Source organism: Saccostrea echinata, unplaced genomic scaffold (assembly GCF_033153115.1).
Source record: "Saccostrea echinata isolate AGI-Se365-2 ecotype Australia unplaced genomic scaffold, CSIRO_AGI_Sech_v1 ptg000029l, whole genome shotgun sequence".
NCBI lineage: Eukaryota > Metazoa > Mollusca > Bivalvia > Ostreida > Ostreidae > Saccostrea > Saccostrea echinata.
This window is the reverse complement of record NW_026889778.1, coordinates 24,115,621-24,123,470: the sequence shown is the minus strand read 5'-3', so window position 1 is coordinate 24,123,470 and position 7,850 is coordinate 24,115,621.

Here is a 7,850-nt window from a genome sequence, read left to right as displayed (position 1 = left end):
ACAGTTATTTTCCAACAATTAATTGCTGATGTGTGACTTCCGGAAGACTAAGAATAATTGATTTGCATTTTAGGATTTTTTTTAAATGGATTCTTCGGTGACTTTGTATAATAGGTTTAGATTAAGTGAAACATCGACGCTCAAACTTCCCCCTTTATGTGATATAAAAAGGGAAGTTTTTAAATACTGATGATAAGGAAGAATATACTTTCCCTAACGCTTATGAGTATACGAGGGCTGTTCGACAGGTAATATGTATTGTACCACAGCGCGATAACGCTTTGCGAAATGTCGTCGATCATGATACTTTTGAGTCTATTCAATATCTTTCCAACACGACATGAATTTCAGCTCTACATAGTTCTAAACTAATAGCCATTTCAATAGAGCCAGTCTTTGGCCACTTTTGTAAAATTGGTTGGGAAACGGATTGAGAATATTGAAGAAATTAAAGCTTATATGAAAGTTCGAATAAAACTCGGTCATTCGATAATGCAGGTTTTTACTGAAATTGGGGAAGTTTATGGGTTTATAGCTTTTGAGACAGTCCGTAGTTGGAGAAAGAGATGTCTGACTGGTTCAGAGTCTGCCAAAGATGCAGCAAAATCTGGTCGATCTGTGACTGGAACAGCCAAGGCAAATGTCTCAAAAGTCAGGGAAATAATTGAAAGTGATGGCAGATACGCAATTCGTGATATTGCCAAAGCTGTTGGCATATCGCTGTTGCGGGTGCATTTCATTTTGAAGCGTATTTTCTTAAGTACAAGCAATTTCTGCAGGATGCATTCCGCATTTATTGACAAATGACTAAGCAATTGCTCAAAATGTTTCCCTAATTCAGTCAGACAATTTGCAAACATTGCTACTAGTGACGAAATATGGGTTCACTATTTCGAACCAGGAAGAAAAATTGGAAACAAAATATCTTCATCTAAACACAGTGGAAGGTCTGTAGTTGCCAAAGAACCATAAGCACAAAGAAGGCTATTTGTTGCATATTCTTCTCATGTGATGAAATAGCAGTACAAATTCCGGTGCCGAAGGGTAAAAGTATTAAAGGACGGTATTACCGAGAAGGTATACTGAAAAAGCTTAAGAAATATTATCAAAACGGCGCCCTGTGTCAGGATTTAAGCTGTTCATCTACTTCATGATAATGCTCCATCGCAAACACATGAGCTTGTGAAACATATTTTATAGTCGTGGGAGGTTACCGTCTTGCCACACCCACCATACTCTCCAGATCTACCCCCATGCGATGTTTTCCTTTTTCCAAATCTTAAAAAAATGTGTTTTATCTGGTTGTCGTTACAAACCCCGACAGGCCCTTGGCTCAGCCATCCACCAGTGCCTCAGGGGTCTACCTAAATCAGCGTACCGTGACGCATTTCAGAAATTGATTCAGAGATTGAATTATGTATTTGAAACCGCGGAGAATACTTTGAAGGGATGTAATATTCATTTCACTATTTGAGTCGAATGCTTTTGATATATCGTACAATACACATTACATATCGAACAACCCTCATATAAATACCCACTTTGTTTAAGATTCAAAGTTTCGGGAAAATCTTCCGTCTGGGTATTGTTTCAAAGTAGTTTCATTTAAAAGAGGATTCAAAGCAAATTATAATAAATACTACAATAGAACTTCTGTTCACATAATTATGAGTAATACTATACTGAGTATTATATGTAAGAAATACAATATGCTATCGTCTAGATTTCCAGACGGGGCATCTCTAATTGTCAAAATTTACAAAACGTTTATGTTCTTTTGAAGGACTACAAAATAATAAGGACTACAAGATAGTAAAGACGTACACAGAAATAGACCAAAATTAACCGTGTTTTTTTTTTTCAAATTCATGTACTTCAAATTTTTAAAGCAGGTATTTCATACTTTTTCTTTCACAACAATTCTTATGACCTCTCGTACAGCTTTCCGTTTCACGTATCGTCACAAACACACAATAACGACGTCCATCTACATGTATCTATCTGTTGAAAGCTTTTTTTTTAAATTACATGTATTTCTTTAAAAATATAATTATAATTTTTACCTATGATTTCTTGATTTTGTTTCATTTAATATATTATGATATAATAGTCACTTTAAAGGTCTAAATATCCTTTATTAAAGTTTTTGACCGACGAATTGTGCAATAGAAACCCTAGTCGCCCTCTTAAGGAGGCTGGGGGGTCAACAAATTAACCATCAGATATAGCTTAATTTTTTAGATATATCTTAAGCTGTCAACTCTCATTTGGCAAACAAAAATTTCATACATTTTAGTTTTAAAATTTGAACATTTTTGTATATCTTTATATGGATCTCTTCTTCTAAAGGAGATCAATAAAGTCTGAAAATGGCCACAACCACCCAGCCCTCTTAAGTGCTTTTCACGAAAGCATTCATAGCAGATTAAACTTTAGATTTTACTTTTTTCTTAGCAACAACTTCAATAGGCTTCATTGCCTTTATTAAGGTAGGTGTGAATAAAGCAATGTGCAATGTATTCAATAGATACGTTATTGGTAATAAATATCGGGCGCAATCGACTGTGAATCAAGGTAGATTGAAATCTGACGTTACAATTACATGTCCGACGTAAACGTACGTCAACGAAAAATCGTAAAAGAAACTGTTATTGCAAATATTTTGCAATTATATTTCATTTAATTTTTCGAAAATAATTATTAAGAAATATAAAATGCTATTGTAGGGTTCGATTAAAGCGTATTTTGGCTTTATCATTTATATTTTTATACATAAGAATCCGCTCTTAAATACTTATGAAAGGGTCTGGGTCTCGTAAAATTACGACAAAACATTTTAAATCTCTTTTTAAAAAAAATTGTGAAAAAGAATTAATTCGTAAGATTTCTAGATCTCCTAAGATAGAAATTCAATGTAAGATTTTTGTTTCGTGAAAAGCTTAACTGAAACACATGACCGATGTGTATTATCAGTCATTCTACAAAATTATGCACAATTAACAGCTATGTCGCTTTCAAATTTACCCTTTTTATCTTAACTAACTGTAATTTGAAAGATAGATTTCAAATCTAACACTTTACATACATACATGTTTTTTTGATAATATTAAGCGATATGTATGCAGTTAAAGTTTAGAAATGAACACAATGTAACTTTTTAAAAACAAATTCCACTGCAATTCTTAATGCCGCTTCACTCATTTACAAATCTTAAGACGAAATTTGAAGTTGTATAAGTAATCCATATAAGATTGCATGGAATGCTGAAGAAAAGTTTTTATTTTATATAAATAAAAAAACAAGAAGTTTCTAACGAGACTGTAACTCTACTGGTTTGTATTTTGACAAAGGAACACGAAACTGTCCAAAAACAATATATTAGAATAATGATCCTTGATTTAGTCTTGAAATCGAAAACCAATATATTGATCGATTGATTGTGTGTGTGTGTGTGTGTGTGTGTGTGTGTGTGTGTGTGTGTGTGTTTTTGTTTTTGTTTTTTTTTTTTTTGTCCCGTTCGAGAATTTTCACTCATATAGAGAGCCACCATATACCGGTGAAGGGCTTCATATTTAGACCTTTACTCGGCACTCAGGGCCATTGAGCTGTGAGGGGTCTTTATCGTGCAAACGCCTTCCATGACACGGGACCTCTGTTTTTAAGGTCTCAACCAACACGTAGGAGTATTATAAAAGAATTTCACAAAAAATTCTATTTCAGCAACCATGGCAATTCCGTTCATCGAAATCCAAAACCAATATACAGAAATGTGTATCTTAGTGCAGTCTATTTGTATGCCAAGTTATAATGAAATCAGACCAAAACTGTAAGAGGAATAGCATTTTGATAAATTTCACAAAAATTTCTATTTTTAGTTACCATGGCATCATCAAAATCAAAAACACAAAATTATGTTTCTTATGTCTACATGTGTGCGAAGTTATATTGTTTACAGAAAAAGCAGACAAATAGCCGAACAGACAAACAGAAACTGTAAACAGACGGACGACGTTTACCTTACTATCGCATTAGCTCTTCTGGGCTCTGACCAGGAGAGCTAACGAAATCACTTCTCGCAAAGAACTGCATGGATCTTTCATGCGAAATCATATCGTGTCGTTGAAAATCAATTAACTTCCTCAGAATAAGGATTTTGTTCTAATTTGCACACAGAATGCAGATTTCACCAGGAACTAAAATTATGCTGAAAGTGACCACGGGACCTTATATCGTCGATTCTAGTTGCGAGTAAGGTAATTTAATATTAATGACACTTTCGGCATTACAAAATGAATTAGACACAAACAGTTGTTTCTTTTGAACAATTAAATTCCGTAACGGGAGTTCACGAATGTTTTGCATTAAACTATAAAAGGTTTTATTATTTTTTTTTTTTTTGGGGGGGGGGGGGATATTTCATACTTTTGAATAACATCTCAAAACAAACGTTAATTTCATCTGCTGTCGAGATTTTCAACTTTCATTGCTAAAAATGAACTTCCGTAACTATTTATTTCCGTATCAATATTTTCCCCGAAATTTTAACTTTATATCGGATTAATGCATGAGTTACAAAAACATCTTTTATCGTTCTATAATGGACATCAGAAAATGAAGAATTGGTAAAATTCAAGTTTATTTAAAAAACAAGTCCTGTTCATGCATTAACTTCCGTAACATTATCTTATAACTAATAGTATATTGAAATTGTTGTAAAATATTAACAATACCAGATTAGTGGATGACTTTTTTCCCAAGTGCACTGATATGTACCTATGTGAAGTGAATTTTTTTGTTGAACTGGCTATTTGAAACAATTATTTCCTTTCATGTTATATACCTTGAACTCGTCCCTTAATCGTAGAATGACTGGTATTCCTTGTGTTTACATTTCATTTCGTTGTTTGAAGCGCATTTTGTGTTTGTTTGCATTGCACTGACCTGTGCAATGGAAGTTACACATGTACTTTTCCTACTAGGGGTCGTAACATAAAGGGTACTTAAGTCAAAGACCATGCTTAAGTAGGACTTAAGTACAGTCTTAAACTTAAGACCGTAACTAAAAGCGTTCTAAGATTTGACAATCTTAGCAAAACTTAGGCGGCCTGTAGAGGTGACTTATGTGTGTCTTAACTTATACATATATTTCGAACTATTTAATATTGACTCTCGACGTTAAAACATTTCTCTATTCATATTATGCATTAAAGAAAATAATCATTTTTATTTAATACTGGTATAAGAATGTTAATTTTTCGCTGCATGGGGGGGGGGGGAGGGGGGGCAGTTTTATTGATCACTGATTCCAATATCACTCTCAACATGGCATACATGTAAATGCAAAACTTTAATTCTAAGATACGTTTGAAATACTAGTGGGACCTAGGTTATAAACAATAATCATTCTAAGTAAATTGTACACAGAAAATCATGGATTTGAACGTTCACTGTGAAAATATGAAATAAAATAGATTTTTTAAAAAACAGAAAATTTGTCAGTGAGTAAGGACGATGACTAGAAAACTAATAAAGTGTATGCAAATTAAATCAAATGTATCAAACGCAACAAGCCCGGATTCAGACAGGGCTACCGTTTGAGAGAGAGGGAGAGAGAGAAAAAAATTGTTGATTAGCTGGAGACCTACGAAAAATTATCTTCTGAAAACAATTCTTTTCGATCCATGATTAAACTGTAAATATTAAGTATATCATAAAACTTCTACAGTCTTTGCTTGCTGAAATGGGCTGATAAATTGGAGGAAAAAGAATTTAAAATGCCTCTATCGTTTGTAAGTTTTTTTTTTTTTTTTTTTTTTTTTTTTTTTTTTTTTTTTTTTTTTTTTGTTAGGGTTTCAATTTCAAGTACATAGACGTTAGGTTATCGTGCCGTGTCTGCGAGAATGACAAAGGGAACATTTTTCAAAACAAAAGAAAAACAACAAAGGGAAACTGAAAACATCGCAGTCTCGAGTGATAAATAATTTTATCCCATGTTTACCCCTTTATCCCGTGGATATGACTCATTGGATAATTTTTTTCATAATCCACAGTTGTGACGTCACAATGGTTTTTGCGTTAGCGCGATGAAGTAAAATAAAGTGGAGTCCTATATAAAACAGTGTAAAACATTGGTTGTGAAGTATTAAACATGGGATAAAAAGAATCTCCCATGATTTGTAGTTGGATATGACTTTTATCCAACTCGTTGTGTGTTTTTATCCCCTCGCCAAGGCTCGGGGATAAAAAAAAACACACAACTCGTTGGATAAAAATCATATCCAACTACAAATCATGGGAGATCCTATATATCATTCATTTGTTGCCACTTTGTGACCGTGCAATATTTGTTTTCAAATATTCAGAATAATTTTAAACAGAATTATTTTTTTTTTTTTAATACAAAATCTAATCTAACCTTACAAAAACCGATAGGTAATGACGTCAAATTAAATATATATTTGTAACTGAATCATTTATTAGCAATATATGTAAATAAAATGAAAAATTAGGGTGATTCATATGAAATATTTTGAACTTAATATTGACTTATCTAAGACACAGCTAAGTTCGTTTTATGTTACGGTTACATACTTCAGTAGTACTTAGGCAGGTCTTAAGATTGCGCATAAAACATACTTATGACCCTACTTAAGTGAAAAACTTAGCAATCTTTATGTTACGAGCCCCAGATGTAGTATAGTTGTATACATTCGATAATTTTATCGCAACCGAATAACAATGGCTTATATAGGAGCTCAAAAAATCGATACGAGTATAGACAAATATTTGTTTTCGTTTTGCGTTGAAACACGTAAAGATGCAGAGTGCACTGTAAGTTTTTTTTTTTTTTTTTTTTTTTTTTTTTTTTTTTTCAATTTTATGCACCGGATATGTGCAACAATATCATCAATCTTTGGAATAATCTTCCTCTTATCATATGATAATTTTGCAAAATCTAATAACAAATGAACTTGCACCAAAGTGATTTCGTCATGTTATTTATTACCTGGAGTAGTAGAGAACAATAAGGTTACAGTGTAAATGACATCATAATATCAAATGGCTAAAACGTCCTGGTACTAAGCATGTATGGAAAAGCAAATTATACCTTCACTTTATATTATCAAAAACCTTTTATCTGTTTCAAACAGCTCCTTTGCACAGAAACGCCTATTCCTAGCTTTAAATGCCTTGTGATTTGGGGGTCGTAACATAAAGCTTGCTAAGTTTTTGACTTAAGTAGGGTCATAAGTATGTTTTTGGTGCAATCGTAAGACCTGCCTAAGTACTACTTAAGTATGTCTAAAGCCGTAACATAAAACGGACTTAGCTAGGTCTTAGATAAATCAAACATGTTCAAAATATCTTTTATTAATCATCCTAGTTTTCCAATTTATTTATATATGTATTTATAAAAATGATATAGTTACGTTTTTAATCACATGTATATTAAAGTTGACGTCCTTACCTATCGGTTTTAGATAGGTTAGATTAGATTTCGTATTTAGTTAGCATTAATTCTGTTTAAATAATTCTGAATATTTGAAAACAAATATTGCACGGTCACAAAGTGGCACTATAGTGGTTCATTGTAAATGCGTGAATATTGTTTATCACTCGAGACTGCGATTTTTTCAGTATACCGTTTGTTATTATTCTTCCGTTTGACAAATGTTCACTTGCTTTCAAATTGTCATTCTCGCAGACATGGCACGATAACCGAAGGTGTACGTACTTGAAATTGAAACTCTTAATAAAAAGTTAAAAAAAACAATAGGGGATTTTGATTTTTTTTTTTTTTTTTCATTTAATATCAGCAAGCAGAGACTACAGACGTTTTATGATATACT